Below are 16,041 nucleotides of genomic sequence, written 5' to 3' on the forward strand. Positions count from 1 at the left end.
TATTCAATTCTATAACTAAAAAAAATATTCAATTCTAAAAATGTTTATACCCTAACATTTGGTTAAATTAAAAGTTATGTCCTATAAAATTTTAAGATTTATTGAATAGTTACTAAAATTATATCTAAATTCATAATAGTCTAAAATTTATATGATTTGTAGTTAGTAAATATAAAGCAAGCAAATGCGGAGTGAATAAGATCTCAAAAACCTCACTTATCCACTATTGATAGAGGATATGACATGAAATTGTACTCCCTAGTCACATGCCTCCTTCCTTTTTCTTTAACCAAAGGTTCAAGGCTTAAAAGTTGTATTATTTTTTTGTTTTTACATTAATTCCAAATGATTCAAAAATAAATAGGAAAATTTGAATAAAACAATTAATGCGAAATAAGATATAGAACTAGTTAAATTTCATATTTTAAAAAGATTATAGATCTAAAAATAAAAATGATAAAAAAATTACATAATACTAGTTTAATTAGTAGAGTTACAACAAATTTATTATTGAATTAACCCTATAACCTTCAACCAAATAACTCACATTTGAACAAAATATCAAATTTAGAAAATATATAATTAAAAAAGAATAGGTTAGCATAAAAAAAGATAATAGAAACTTATTCAGTGATTAGTACAAGTGATTAAAGGGAATATTAATGGTTGTTTGTTTACTTCAGAATGATTAAGCGTTGAATGATTTAAATAATGAATGATTCAGAGACTCTGTATGAATTAACTCTGAATGTGACATGCTGTTTGATAATGACTCTGAATCATTCAGAATGTACTTCTATGCTGAATTATTCAAAATGTACTTTTGTACTGAATCATTTAGCACTGTTTTGCTAAATCATTTAGACTTGAGAAACAAACAGTCTGAATGCTGAACGGTTCAACATTCAACACTGAATAATTTCATTCAGAACCAAACAAACAACCCCTTAGTCTTGTAAGACAACCAAGGCAAGTGTTTGGGTCTAAGCCCAATCAATGTGAATCTATCATCAATAATTTAAGGCATGGCAGATTATTATTCACAAACTAAAGCATGTTCGGCAACCAATCAAATAATTCAAACTAAAAGAGGAAAAGAGCTTAGAAACAAGTTTTCCTTTAAATGATGGCTTCAGGATACATATACTTTTCCCAAAATTCCCAGCTTAATAAAATAAACCAACAGCACCAGATAATCTTCATCTAAATCATTTCACCTCAAAAGCTTCGCCTCGGTTTTAGCTCTGCAACATTTACTCTTAATGCTCTTCCATCCGGACTCTGCAACAATAACAAATAAATCCGGCTCAGAAATTTCGGATACCATATATGTGCCTTTGCAATATCATCTAAAACAAATATGTATTTCCAAGCAAATGCATTCGTTGATATACGGCAAATTATGGTCGTCGAAAGATTCTAGCAAAAATTTTACTGAAAACGCTGTAACATTACCTGTCCATCGAGAGCAGCAATGGCATCATTCAATTCGATCTCTGAGGACATAGTCACAAAACCAAACCCACGCGATCGGCCTGTCTCCTGGTCATAGACCACACGAGCCTCCACTACTTTACCGTGTTCACTGAAAACTTGCTCATAAACACAAGGGGGTCATTCGATACGTGATCCTCTAGGAGAAGCCTTATTTACGGTCAATTGCCTTCCATTAAGATCCTGTTTAAAAATAGCAATAACTAAGCACAAGCACCTAATGCAAACTTCAGAGCACATTAATACACAAATAGAAGAAAAACGGAGAACCCATGGGATCAGTACGTATCAAGTATCTCATAGACTAGTACTTCTACAAAGCAATCTCAATATGACATAGAAAGAAAGAGAACAAGTTGTTTTTGGGGGGAAAATGAACAAAATACAAAGCTTTTCAGTAATAAATACCTTGGATATCATAGACAAAAGCATACCAGAGATCAAAAGGGTTGCCCAAGCATTTATCTTATTCATCGATTTCTATTTAAAGGTAAGCTAAGTGGCGGATCCAAGTGGCTCCTTAGGGTAGCATTTGCACACCCATTATTTTGGGGAAAATTTTAAATCTAGTTTAATTTGTTAGTGGAAATAGAAAAAATAAGGAAATTTGCATACCCTTTTTTTAAAAAAAATAGACACACCCATTATTTTTGGGAAAATTTTAAATCTAGTTTAATTTGTTAGTGGAAATAGAAAAAATAAGGAAATTTGCATACCCCTTTTTTTAAAAAAAATAGATTATTATAATTTTGGACCCCCCACTTTTTAATTTCTAGATCCGGTACCAATAAGCTAACGGAAGTTTTAACTTAAGATCAATTTCTTCTTTTCTTTAATTAAACCCAAAATACCACATATATAAAAGGGTCCATCATGGCTAAGTCGAAATAGTTAACTTGGTTCTTTCAACCATCTATCAATGACTACAAATCAAACATGAACTAACATAATTTCACACCTAATGAGGATTATTGCACACAAACAGAAAATATCTCTAATAAAAAAAATGAAAACTTGTTTTTCCACAGGATGTCAACGTGCTTATATTTATGTGCCTTCACTTCATGTTAATCTTCCGGATGGGATAAGTCTGGATAAACCCTTCTGCAACTGTTCTATTCTAACTAACTATCTACCGTAAATTTGAAAAAACCTAATTCCACTCAACCTGACATCAAAGGAATCACGGCAAGGAGAAAAAGTTGAGAAATCAGAGAGCCAGTCTGAATTATCGTGATTAGCCTTCTAGATAAGATTTTCCATAAACAAAAATGATAAAGCATATACAACCCACCATACCTCTTGAGTAGATAAAGCATTAGAAGTGTATACAACCAAAAATACCAATGCATACAACCCACCATACCTCTTGAGTAGAAAAAGCATTAGAAGTGTATACAACCAAAAATACCTATGCTACCAGAACTCAAAGTGAATAATGTTAGGCACAGATACGTGTGTAAGTCAAGTAAACTTAACTTTTTCCAAGATTTTTCATATATTTAAAGGAACCCATTGAGTGGCCTCAGTGGTATTCTCTCTAGAGGACCCGAGTTCGAACACTTATGCCAATTGACAAATACTATCTTGTAATCAACTCATACCATTCAAACCAAACCAAGATATTTGGCTCATCTATCGATGATAACTCACACATATAGGATTAACAATAACATACTATATATCATACTAATATATTCAAATTTCCTCATTTATTATCATAGATATTAGTCCAGCCATAGAAAATTGAGCAAAACAAGTAAAAGAAATGGCTTACATAGCCATTAAATGTTTCTGCGGCCTTCTCAGCTTCTTCGTCGGAACTCATGGTTATGAATCCAAACCCACGACTTTGCTCAGTATGAGTATCCCTATTGTAAATAACCTGCAAACCGAAGAAAATAAAAAAGTAAATAAAGGAATTTTAAGCAGATTCAAAATAGAAAACTCGGTCATTAACCTCAGCTTTCTCAAAAAGCATAGCCAAACTTTGACTATCGACATCATAAGGCAGATTCCCAACAAACAATTTAGCTTCCTCATTAGGTTCAGAATCCTCTTCTTCTGAACCAGCAGCAGCAGCCTCTCCTTCAGGTTCCCAATCAGACAAACTTGCTTCGGCGGCCCCATCGCTTTCCTCATTTTCTCATGTTGATTCTCCCGCTTCATCATCAATGGTTATGGTGGCGCCGTTTTCTTCCCCTTGTTGAGCCCAATCGGAAGTCTGGGCCACAAATGCCAGTAGAGAAGGGAAATGGGTTTTGGTTTTGAGGGTGGGATGAGAGGAAGACGAGAGGATAAGGTTGATGGGTTTTGAAGGAAGTGAGATAAGAGAGGGGTCTTTAGAAGAAGCAGTGAAGAGTGAAGGGAAAGAGACAAGGCAAGATGAGTCTGCCGGGGACACGGGTTTCATCACGGTGGACATCTTTGTTGACGGAGAACATAGGGGATGAAGGAGAGGGTTTAACAGAGCATAGCTGAAAGTATAAGGGCAGGCTGACAGGAGAGGGACGATCAAATTTATACCCCCAAAAAAATCATGGCCTTAGTGGGTGTGATTTGTGGGCTTTTAGGGCCATGGATTCTGTTAATTTCTATTATTTTTTCATCAAATTAAGGTATTCAACTCATTAATTAAAATTAAATTGATTGAATTAGTTTATTTAAATTATTAATCGAATTGAATGAAATTTGGTAAAATCATTTGTTTTCGAATTAATAAAATTTTATTATAATTTTTAGTTAGAATAATTTAAATTTAATTTACGTACTTCTATTGGAATAAAATTTGACTTGGTCTTAAAACTTGATGGGTTTAATCTGGTTAAAAAATAGTTGGGTCTTGATTATTAACAATGTGTTTAAAATATATATGTAATATATATAATAGGGGCATGATCAAATTATATCTAGTATAAAACCAAAAAATTTTACATTTTTTTAGGATCGGTAGATGAAGGAAATCAAATACTGAAATTAACAGCAGAAAATATAAAGATATTCACTGGAAAAAAAATGAGTTAATCTCAACTTTTAGTTTTATACTAAGAGTAAGTGGATCCTAACCCTATATGATATATTATATTTTAATATTTTAAATTAATTTAATCAATTAACTGGTTCTGGTTGAAATAATCAATAACTAAATTTTAAAATCGTTAATCAATCTAACATATAAGTATCTGATCAAATTAGTAATAGTTAATCAACTAATTGTATTAAATTAAATTAGAAAAATGAAAATAAAAAAGATCTTTCTCACTATTTTAATTATTAAGACGTGTATTTTTTTACCGCAATAACAAATACTTTATAATTAAATTCATTAATACTTTTAATAGGAAAAAAGGTAAAAGAGAAACAATAAGATAAGAAAGTGAATTAAAAGTTAAGAAAGTGAGCAAAGAGTTGTTGATTGCGTTCTCCAAATCTTCATTATTATGAATCGATTGTAGAGATTATTCAAAAAATTTAGTATCATATCTTGTTAGATCAATGTAATTAATTTTTTAAAAAAAGTTTTATTGGAAAAAATCTACTCCTTAACCTGAAGATGCCTAATCCAAATATGCACTTAATACTAATAAAATGAGTTAACAATTATCTCGGTTATGTACATCATATTCTATTTATTTTCTTAGGAAACATAATTTATTTAGAAAAAACAAAACAACAGGGAAAAGGAGAGAATTTTCAATATTTTAGAGGCAAATAACAATTATCTATGTTTTGTACTAGTATTCCGAACTATAGCGGCAAAACAAATTACTATTTCATCCACAAAACATGTGCATTAATATTGTGTTTTTTATTACGTTAAAGATGATTATAAAGTAATATATGTTTCAAATATTTTTAATTATTTAATAGTAAACTTTCAATCACTCTATTATAATTGTTAGTGTTCGAATCTGTAACATTTAGAAACAATAATGATTATTTCCATCATTAAAATTATTTAATTCGTGATTGTATTTCTAGTTCTACGAAGGCTTCAGCCGGTTGATAGTATAAAGTTGAAACTTTTATATTGATTGAATATTGAATTTTACGAATGTTTAAATATAGTATTTAATTATTGATTTATTGAGGTTAATGCACACACGTCATTGCCTTCATTCGTTAGGACTGGTTTAGTTCTCGTTCCGTTCGTCCTAACACACGTGTGTGTTTCTTTCTTGGTAAAGTTTCTACAATCTTTTATCAAAATTTCAAATAACTTCGTTTTTGTCCCTTTTTCATTTTTGATTGTTGAAGACATATTAAAATGGCATTTCATTAGTTTTTAACTATAGTTTATTTTCAAGAAATCGACACTGATGCAAGCACGTTTTCACCACATGCAAAGGGAGTATTCTTAAACATCTTAATACTTTACTTTATATCATTATGATCATATATGAAATAATCATACATATCATGCTAAGGTTGTTAGTTATGTGATTTAATGAGTAAAGTAATTTAGCATATCCACATCTTTATTATTGATGCACAATATTATTTCAAGTATGATAAGTATGTTATATTAGTATTGCATTCATTTAAGCATGATTCAATTCTTTCATGAAATGGCAGCATCCTTAATCATTCATTTATTAGCTCATTTGCATTCATTTCAGCTCCTAAGTCTTATACATTAGCTTACATATGTTATATCATTATGTACTTAGCTCATGACATGCATTCAAAGCTCACAAGATCATATTCATGCACGACAGCTAGGTAATTGGATCATACAAGCTCAATGTCTTTGATTTACCTTGTTTTCTTTGCACATGTAGGTACATGGAAGCATGACACACATTGGGGCAGCTTGTTGGTGTATTTGGAATCCATATGCAACTCACAATTAGTTCACAAACATCATGGCAGCTCATGGAACACAATGGGAAGCTCAACTCAGCTGGAGGAGCTCAAGGCTAGCTAATCTCAGCTAGTTGGACTTGTCTAGTTGCTGAAAGTGACAACATATGTAGCTGAACATAACTGAAGGTGATGCTAAGGAGCTTGGGAGTTCATGGCTAAGAAGATATTTCACCACCAGCCCTTGCATTGCTAGCTAGCTATACACTTGCAAGCTTGAAGGTAGCACAACTCTTGCCCAAGGTTGGTGCACATGTTTGGTCTTTCATCACATGCCTAAGGCTGCACCATAAGCTTCCTAGAGAACCATGTGCACGCCTTGTGACCAGCAACCATGTGCCAAGTGTGTGGACTTCTCTTAGGTGCGCCAAACACCAAACAATCCAACCATTCGACCAAGGCTCCTAATGCTTTATTTAGGCGCCAACTTGAAGGGGTTCAAGAACCATTCGACCAAGAGACATGCCCCCTCCATTCAGCCCAAACATTACACCCTTCCATTCATGCATGTAATTAATTAATTAATTATGTCATTCTAGAGGGACACAAGGGCTGGTCGAACCTCCATGTATCCATTCGATCATGTCCCTTCAATTTCTATAAATAGGCTAGCCCTATTCATTTGTAAACACACCTTTCATATAATTTAAAGTGGGATTATTCTCTTTTCTCAAGTCCTTGTGACTTTTATCGACTTATCAAGTAAGTTCTTACTTGTGGTTTTAACCTCTATTCCATTGATACTTGTGGTTCCTATCTCTTTATAGATAGTGGGTCCAAGTCCTTTTCTACCATCCCTCAGAGAGATTTGTAAGGCTGGGTCTTCGCTCATTGTAGCACTAGTTCTTCCTTAGTCTTTCTAAGATACTATCCTCACCAACCATCCTTTATTTCATAAGCCACTACATAACCATATCAATCTACTTCCGCTACCAACTTCATAACATAAATAGCCCTCCATTTCACCTTTACATTAACTACCAAGTCATCTATTTGAGCCATTCACTTATACATGTTGTTTTGCTTCCTTTCTAGATCCACAATCAATTTAAGGTAGGAGTACCTTACATCAAGCGGTATTTAGAGCTTTGGTGGAAGAAGCAATGTGCAACAACAACAACAAAAATACAAAAAGAAGTGCAAGTTAAGTGCAAGTGAAGAAATAAAAAATTAGCAAAGAAAATTGCAAAGAACTCAAAGAAGAAAAAAAAGGAAAATTGCAAAGAAAAATTTAAAGCACAACAACAGGTCTCATCACCAGCAATTCAAGTAAGAATCTAAATTGATTGTGGTGATAGAAGGGTTGTAAAGTAACTTTGTGTAAGTAACCCCTTAATTCTCTTCTTTCTTATTTCTAAGCCACCCTTTTCATTATATTTTGTTTTTCATCCCTACTAACCATTTGCAGTCGACGCACAACAAGTAAACTTTACTTGGTATAGTTTTGAGTAAAGTTAATTAGAACTCGATACAAAGAGATTGAAAGGAAAAAGGCTTGAGCATGGGACACTAGAAGAGTACTAGTAAAAGCCTTGAAGTCCTAGTGTGCAAACACGAGCGATTTGAGTGACATTTAAGTTTCTTTGGAGTGAACTCGTGAGGCTTTGTGAGAGCATTATTTGGTAAGGTCTTTTACACATTTTTTTTCTTTATTTCACTAATCATGTCTCGGAGTCTAGGATGATCACCTTGAATAGAAGCCCTTAACTTGCAAACTCAAGCAATTATGCATGAGATGGAAAGATTGTTGAAACTAGAATTGAAGCCTTTACATGAAAGAATGGATCAAGTTGAAGCATCCTTGGGCAACCGAATGATAGTTCGCACTAGAATGGAAGAATAAATTGAAGAGGAGGCTAAGGTAGATCAAATCACCCAAGGAGCAAGAAGAGATTTCCATAGGAATCCAGAGGAAAGGTACCAAAATGATAAGTTCAGCAACATCAAGGTAATAATTCCTCCATTTCAAGGAACTGATTCGGAAGCCTATCTTGACTGGGTAATCAAAATCGAGCATATTTTTTAATGCCAAAACTACACGGTGCAATAGAAAGTAAAGCTTACCGCTATGGAATGTGTGGATTATGCCCTTGTTTGGTGGGACCAATTAGTAAGTTCAAGAAGAAGGAATGATGAACTCCCAATTAATACTTGGGAAGAAATGAAGGTCATTATAAGAAAAAGGTTCGTGCCTACTCACTATCACCGTGATCTCTATCACAAACTTCAAAATCTTAAACAAGGAAGTCGGAACATTGAAGATTATTTCAAGGAAATAGATATAGCCACGATCCGAGCTAATGTTGAAGAAGATAGGGAAGCTGTAATACCCCAAACATCGGGTTAGTGACTAAAGTGTAAGGATTTAAAAGTTAGTGGTTATATTTTGATAAATTGAAAGTTTAATGACTAATTTTGGAAATATGTTGTCTAGGACTTATTATCAAAGATTGAATGATTGAAGGGAAAAGTGGTTTTTTGACAAGAAATGAATTTAAAATTCATTTTAAAGGTATTTAACATGTGGGATAAAGAGAGATAAGGGAAAAAGAAATATATGGAAGCTTGGTCATTTTCTTTTCCTCGTTCTTCTACTGTGACCCTTCCCTTTTGCTAAGGTAAGTGATTGAAGTTGGTTATTTCTTTTATTTTTGATTTGGTTTTGGTTCTATAAGTGATATAGAAGCTTAATAAAGTTTAAAGATGAGCTGAAACCAAGAGATCAATGATTTAATGGGGATTTAGTAAAATGGGTGTTAAGATGAAATTTTGATATGGTGTAGTTTCTGGAGTTTTAGTGATGAATTTGACTTGTCAATGATTTAACTAAAGAGTTAGGAGTATTAGAAATGATTAAGAACATGTTTGGATTTATGGTATAATTTTTTAGATTCAAGTGTTTAAATGAGATCTTGGATATTTAGGAGTGTTAAATAGAGATAAGTTGGTTTCTATGAGTGAAGTTAAGTTTAAAGGTCTAAAGGGAGGTAAAATTAGGAGATTTATATAAGTTTTTGGTTAAATTCGAAGTGAAAATAACAATTCTCGGCATAGAGTATCGACACTGGAAGAACAATACCGATACTTCAAGGTAAAATTAGTGGCCTTTGAAGGGTGGTATCGGTACTGGTTGATGAGGGTATCGATACTGATCTGGGAGTATCTATAACATGAGTATAGTATCGATACCATTTTCAAGATAAATTTTTAGAATGTCAGAATGGTATCGGTACCATAGGGGGTATCGATACCAATGAAGGGAAGCATCAGTACTGTAGTGGTAGTATCGATACTACTAAAAATGAAATGATAAAATAAGTATTTCTTTCAGTTTAAGTTATTATGATTGGATATAAGTGATTCGAAGTACGGTATTTATTTTTGATTGTTTTGTGTAGACATTGAATTATATCAGCTTTCGGTCAGCTCGACATTATAAATTTTGATCAAAAGTATTAAGGAATTCATTTAGGACTTCAGTGAGGCAATGGTGAGTGCAACTTACTTATTGTATACATATTTAGAGGACGGCTTGCGATAGGCCAACCTCAAATGTTTTTGAAGAAATTATTTGTATTATATTATAACATATATTTTCATGACTTGATTTATTAAATGACTTCGTTATAATTTTGGGTATGAATTACCCAAACTATTTTTATACGATAATTTGAATAATTGTACATGAAATACTATAAGTATATGCTCTATGAGTAAATGTTTTATATATGGATAAATGATGATTTGAATAGTGCTATGGTATATGCTATGAGTAAATGTTTTGCGTGAAATGAAATATGTGAATCAATGATATGTGAATATGTGCTAAAATATTTTAGTTATGTGGAACAATTATACTCTAAATGTGACCTAATTATATGAAATAAGCCCAAGTTATATGTGTGAGACTTAGAGGTATAGTTGGCATGTCCAGTGTCGAGGGTTCTATGTGGTCCTTCAGGATAAAATTATGTGGCACTTTGGTGTAAACCTATGTGCTTCTTCGGGACAATTATGTGACACTTCGGTGCAAATTACGAGCAATGGTGACAACATTAGTGCACAACCTCAATATACTCAAATGCATATAGTTCTCAATAGTATGCATTGGGATATTATTAAAACAAAGTAATATAAACTGAACAATTGATAAAAGTATACATTCTTATTTGGTAATGAAATTTGAATCTTTTATGAAATGTGTTCTACGAAAAGAATAAAAAATTATTTTATAATGTTTTATTTTACTTGTATTTGCCTCACTAATTCATAGACTTAGCGTGTGACTATTTCACATGTAGGTGCAAAGAGCTTCAAGGACCAGTAGACTAAGCAATGGAAGGACAACAAACCTGTGAAAACTATAAGATAAGAAAAATGAAAATTGTATATTTTTTGTTCTTTAAAAGGTCGAGCACGTGTACGATAGATCGCGGGTGATAAAGAGAGTGAAGAGGTTTCCAACGAGGATGTTTAAAAGTAATTATTATGAAATTATGGATGGATATAGTTCACCAAGTAAAGTAGTAAAGAAGAACAAGTATTTTCTTCTGGGATTTAGAATAATTCTAGTTACAAATTAGATATATTTGGTTGTTAAACCAAATAGATTGATGAGATAAAATAAAGACATGAAGTATGAGTTATGATTGACTGGAAGTGAAAAAGTTATTTTGAATCCAAAATTTGTTGGAGCTCTTTGATTATTCAAAAGATTTATGGAGAAATTTTATAAGATTCCTCCCCACTAAGCAAGTAATTGGGTTTTATTCGAAGTAAAAGAAATTATTTCGATAAGAAAATAAGGAGTTAAAATTTTTGTTAATCGATAAGAAGTCAGGGATAAATGTCAATTATATAAACTAGATTAGAAGACTCATAAGAAAGAGTATCGTAAATGACTACGTGCATATTTTGAATTTAGTTTTTGAAGATTCAAGTGAAGAAATGTAAGTAAGGATTAATAAAGAATAGTGTTCTGTACAAGTAGATTAAGCTATCAAAGTTAGGTAGGTGCAATAAAATAGGTAAGCAGTAATGAGTACAAGTAGTAAGATGTCATTTCTACTATTGATATGAAAAGAATATTGAAGTATAAGAAAAAGAGATGATCTAGGTTACAAGTAAGTTCTTGAATAAAGAAGGAAATTTCTGAGTTATGAGTAAAATTTAGAAAATATTATACTTGCTTAAAGACGATGGAAAAAGTATTAGATTGACTGTATTGGAGTTAAAAATGGAATCTAAAAGGTTGGTCAAATTACAAAGTCACGAGTAAGATAAAGAAAAAGGTTAAGACTTTTAGGGATCATAAGAAAGATATGTTATGTTAATTGTGGGTTGTCTGTTGGAAGAAAAAGATAGTACCTTGAAGGCATAGGAAAATTCAAGATTTTTTTAGGAGGAACATATAAGTAAACGGTTGAGAGAACAAAGTATGGTAACGGATTTTTTTAAAGGTGTAACTGATAAGCTTGACATATTGAAAATAAGGTTTTGAATAAATTTGGATTCAAGCAAACAATTTCATTTCTTAGTAGAAATGAGAAAAAGTTTTAATGGAATTTGTAACTGAGTTGCTTTTATCATTGAATGAAAGGATTCAATTTGAGTAATTGTGGAGCAAGTAACAAAGACTATGTATTCCATTCCTGTTCAAACTGATATTTTTATGGAGATAGTCAGAATACATGGAGTACCATTATTAATTGTATATGAGGGGATTAAGTTTTACCTCAAGGTTTTGGAATTATTTGAGAAAGGTATTTGGAATTTGATCAAATTTTAGCGTTATTGTCCATCTGCAGGTAGTTGGTTGATCTAATAAGGTTAATCAACTTTTAAAAGTTATGTTCAGACTTGTGCGATCAAGTTTAAAGGATCAGGAGAAAATGGTATACTAATTTGAGCAAGCATAAGTGTGGATTTTTCTGAGGTTGTATTCCTTGGCCATGCAAACTCAACTAAAAGGATAAGGATATGTGTATTAAGGAAACTTGAGATTTAGTTGAATGAAATTGTAAGGATTGATAAGAATATAATCAATGATTGTATTTTCTCAGACTAAGTTATTGAGGATAGACAGATTACTTAATTAGATTGGTAAGTGCCAAGAAATGTTAAGCGGATACAAATAATATTGATAATTGTTTAAGGTTAATATGATTAGAATTTGGTAAAGATAATGTTATTCATAGAAATGTGTATTATAATTATAGGATGTGTGTTTGCATAAGGAGAAAAAGTTTTAAGTTACGTTGTAAAGTTACTAAAGAGGTATGGAAGAAATCATCTGATTCACAATATCCAGTTAGCGACAATTGGAGATAATTTATTGATAAGAAACTGCTAACTTCAAGGTAAAGGATGCTATTTCTATAAGGATCTCAAAAGCCAAGGGTATGTGTGGAATAAAATGAGTGTAAAGACAGGATATATATTGAATTTTTTTAATGAGAAGTGTTTATCAATTACAATCATGAAAGGTTAATTACAGTACTAACACGATAAGGTCAGAAGATACTTTCATTGTAAGAGTTCTAAATAGGAAATCGTCTTTTAAGATAAATAGTGTTTGATTGTATAATTAAATTTAAGCCTTTGATGTTATATCGATTTAAGGATATTAGGAGATAGATGGAATTTTTGTACTTGTTAAGTACATACAAGTTACTACTAAAGTTTGATGAATGTTTATATGCCATGGATAAAGTTATTGTCGAGTTGTTTTTAAGTTAGTGGCATGTTAGTGAGTTTAAGAAAGATATCATGTTTGCTTTAAGTGAAGTTTTATGTATAAGAAAATGTCGGCCAACCTTAGGTTGGTTCAAATTGAAAGATAGAGACTTAGTGCGGCCATATTTGATCAAAGAAGTTGAAAGAAAATTGAATATTATTTAAGAAAATTTTAAATTAGTTGATGATCAAGAAAAATTCTAAATGAATTTGACGAGAAAAGAAATAAGTGATGAAGTGTTTCTCAAAGGCTCATCTTGGAAGAAGATTTTCTATTTTGTATATAACGGAAAGCTCAGTCTTAGATTCATTAGATCCTAGGAAATCTTGAAGGAGTTGGACCAGTAGCCTATCAGGGATTGTTGTCACTAGAATGGAAAGGATTCACAAATGTCTTTTATGTTTCGATACTCAAGAGATATTGATTCGATCTTTTTCTCATCATAGAATCAGAAGAAATAGAAGTGCAATTTAACTAATTATAAAGAAGAAATAGTATATGAAGCTTAATAACTAAGAAATTTGACAATTTCATCAGTAAGAATGTTTTGGGTAATCACAAAGAGGAATAGGTGGCGTGAAAACGTGTAGAGAATGTAAAGGGAAAAGTTTTTTTATCTTTTTTGTACAGTGAAAATTCAAGGACGAATTTTCTTAAGGTGGAGATTTGTAACTCCCCAAACATCGGGTTAGTGACTAAAGTGTAAGGATTTAAAAGATAATGGTTATATTTTGATAAATTGAAAGTTCAAGGACTAATTTTATAAATATGTTGTCTACGAATTATTATCAAAGATTGAAATATTGAAGGGAAAATTGGTATTTTGACAAGAAATGAATTTAAAATTCATTTTACATGTATTTAATATGTGGGATAAAGATAGATAAGGGAAAAATAAATATATGGAAGCTTGGTCATCTTATTTTCTTCTTTCTTCTACCGTGACCCTTCCCTTTTGCTAAGGTAAGTGTTTGAAGTTGGTTGTTTCTTTTATTTTTGATTTGGTTTTGGTTCTATAAATGATGTAAAAGCTTAATAAAGTTTAAAGATGAGCTGAAACCAAGAGATCAAGGATTTAATGGGGATTTAGTAAAATGAGTGTTAAGATGAATTTTTGATATGGTGTAGTTTCTGGAGTTTTAGTGATGAATTTGACTTGTCAATGATTTAACTAAAGAGTTAGGAGTATTAGAAATGATTAAGAACATGTTTGAAATTATGGTATGATTTTTTAGATTCAAGTGTTTAAATGAGGTTTTGGATATTTAGGAGTATTAAATGGAGATAAGTTGGTTTCTATGAATGAAGCTAAGTTTAAAGGTCTAAAGGAGGTAAAAGTAGGAGATTTAGATAAGTTTTTGGTTAAATTCAAAGTGAAAATAGCAATTCTGGGCATGGAGTATCAGTAATGGAAGAACAATACTGATACTTGAAGGCAAAATTAGTGGATTTCGAAGGGTGTTATTGGTACTGGTTGATTAGGGTATCGATACTGAGTTGGGAGTATCGATACCATTAGTATAGTATCAATACCATTTTCAAGATAAATTTTTAGAATGTCAGAATGGTATCGGTACCATAGGGGGTATCGATACCAGGGAAGTATCGGTAATGTAGTGGTAGTACCGATACTACTAACCATGAAATTAGTAAATAAATGTTTCTTTCAGTTTAAGTTATTATGATTGGATATTAGTGATTCGAAGTACAATATTGATTTTTGATTGTTTTGTGTAGACATTGAATTATATCAGCTTCCGGTCAGCTCGACGTTATAAATTTCGATCAAAAGTATTAAGGAATTCGTTTAGGAATTCAGTGAGGCAAAGGTGAGTGTCACTTACATATTGTATACATATTTGGAGGACGACTTGTGATAAGTCAACCTCAAATATTTTTGAAGAAATGATTTGTATTATATTATAACATATATTTTTATAACTTGATTTATTAAATGATTTCGTTGTAATTTTGGGTATGAATTACCCAAACTATTTGTATACGAGAATTTTAATAATTCTACATGAAATACTATAAGTATATGCTCTATGAGTAAATGTTTTATATATGAATAAATGATAATTTGAATAGTGCTATGGTATATGCTATGAGTAAATGTTCCACGTGAAATGAAATATGTGAATCAATGATAAGTGAATATGTGTTAAAAGATGTTAGTTATGTGGAACTATTATACTCGAAATGTGATCTAATTATATGAAATAAGCCCAAGGTATATGTGTGAGAATTAGAGGTATAGTTGGCATGCCAAGAGTGAGGGTTCTATGTGGTCCTTCAGGATAAAATTATGTGGCACTTCGGTACAAACCTATGTGACACTTTGGTGTAAACCTACGTGCTTCTTCAGGACAATTATGTGGCACTTTGGTGCAAATTACGAGCTATGGTGACATCATTAGTGCACAACCTCAATATACTCAAATACATATAGTTCTCAATAGTATGCATTGGGTTATTGTTAAAACAAATTTATATAAACTGAACAAGTGATAAAAGTATACATTTTTATTAGGTAATGAAAGTTGAATCTTTCACGAAATGCGTTCTACAAAAATAATAAGAAATTATTTTATAATGTTTTATTTTACTTGTATTTTCCTCACTAAGTCATAGACTTAGCGTGTGACTGTTTCACACATAGGTGCAAAGAGCTTCAAGGAGCAAGTAGACTAAGCAAGGGAATGACAACATATCAGATCAGAAAAAATGTAAATTGTATATGTTTTGTTCTTTGAAATGTTGTTGGCATGTATTATAAATGTTAAATTTTAGATGCTCTGATATGTTTTATAAAAAAATGTTTTCATTTGTCCAATAAAAGGAAAACTTTTAGTCAAATATTCAAAGAGTCAAAGAGTTGAAGTCAATGTGACACCTCAGAGTCGTATTCGGTCGGGTACGGGTCGGGGTGTTATAGAAGAAACCGT

At 31.7% G+C, this 16,041-nt stretch overlaps 1 pseudogene; it reads right to left on the reverse strand.

Moving 5' to 3' along the window:
- Window positions 1–1,140: 1,140 nt before the first annotated feature.
- LOC120139425 lies at window positions 1,141–3,972 on the reverse strand (annotated as a pseudogene).
- Between the last annotated feature and the right edge of the window lie 12,069 nt (window positions 3,973–16,041).

Source organism: Hibiscus syriacus, unplaced genomic scaffold (assembly GCF_006381635.1).
Source record: "Hibiscus syriacus cultivar Baekdansim isolate YM2019G1 unplaced genomic scaffold, ASM638163v2 tig00002237_pilon, whole genome shotgun sequence".
Taxonomy (NCBI): domain Eukaryota; kingdom Viridiplantae; phylum Streptophyta; class Magnoliopsida; order Malvales; family Malvaceae; genus Hibiscus; species Hibiscus syriacus.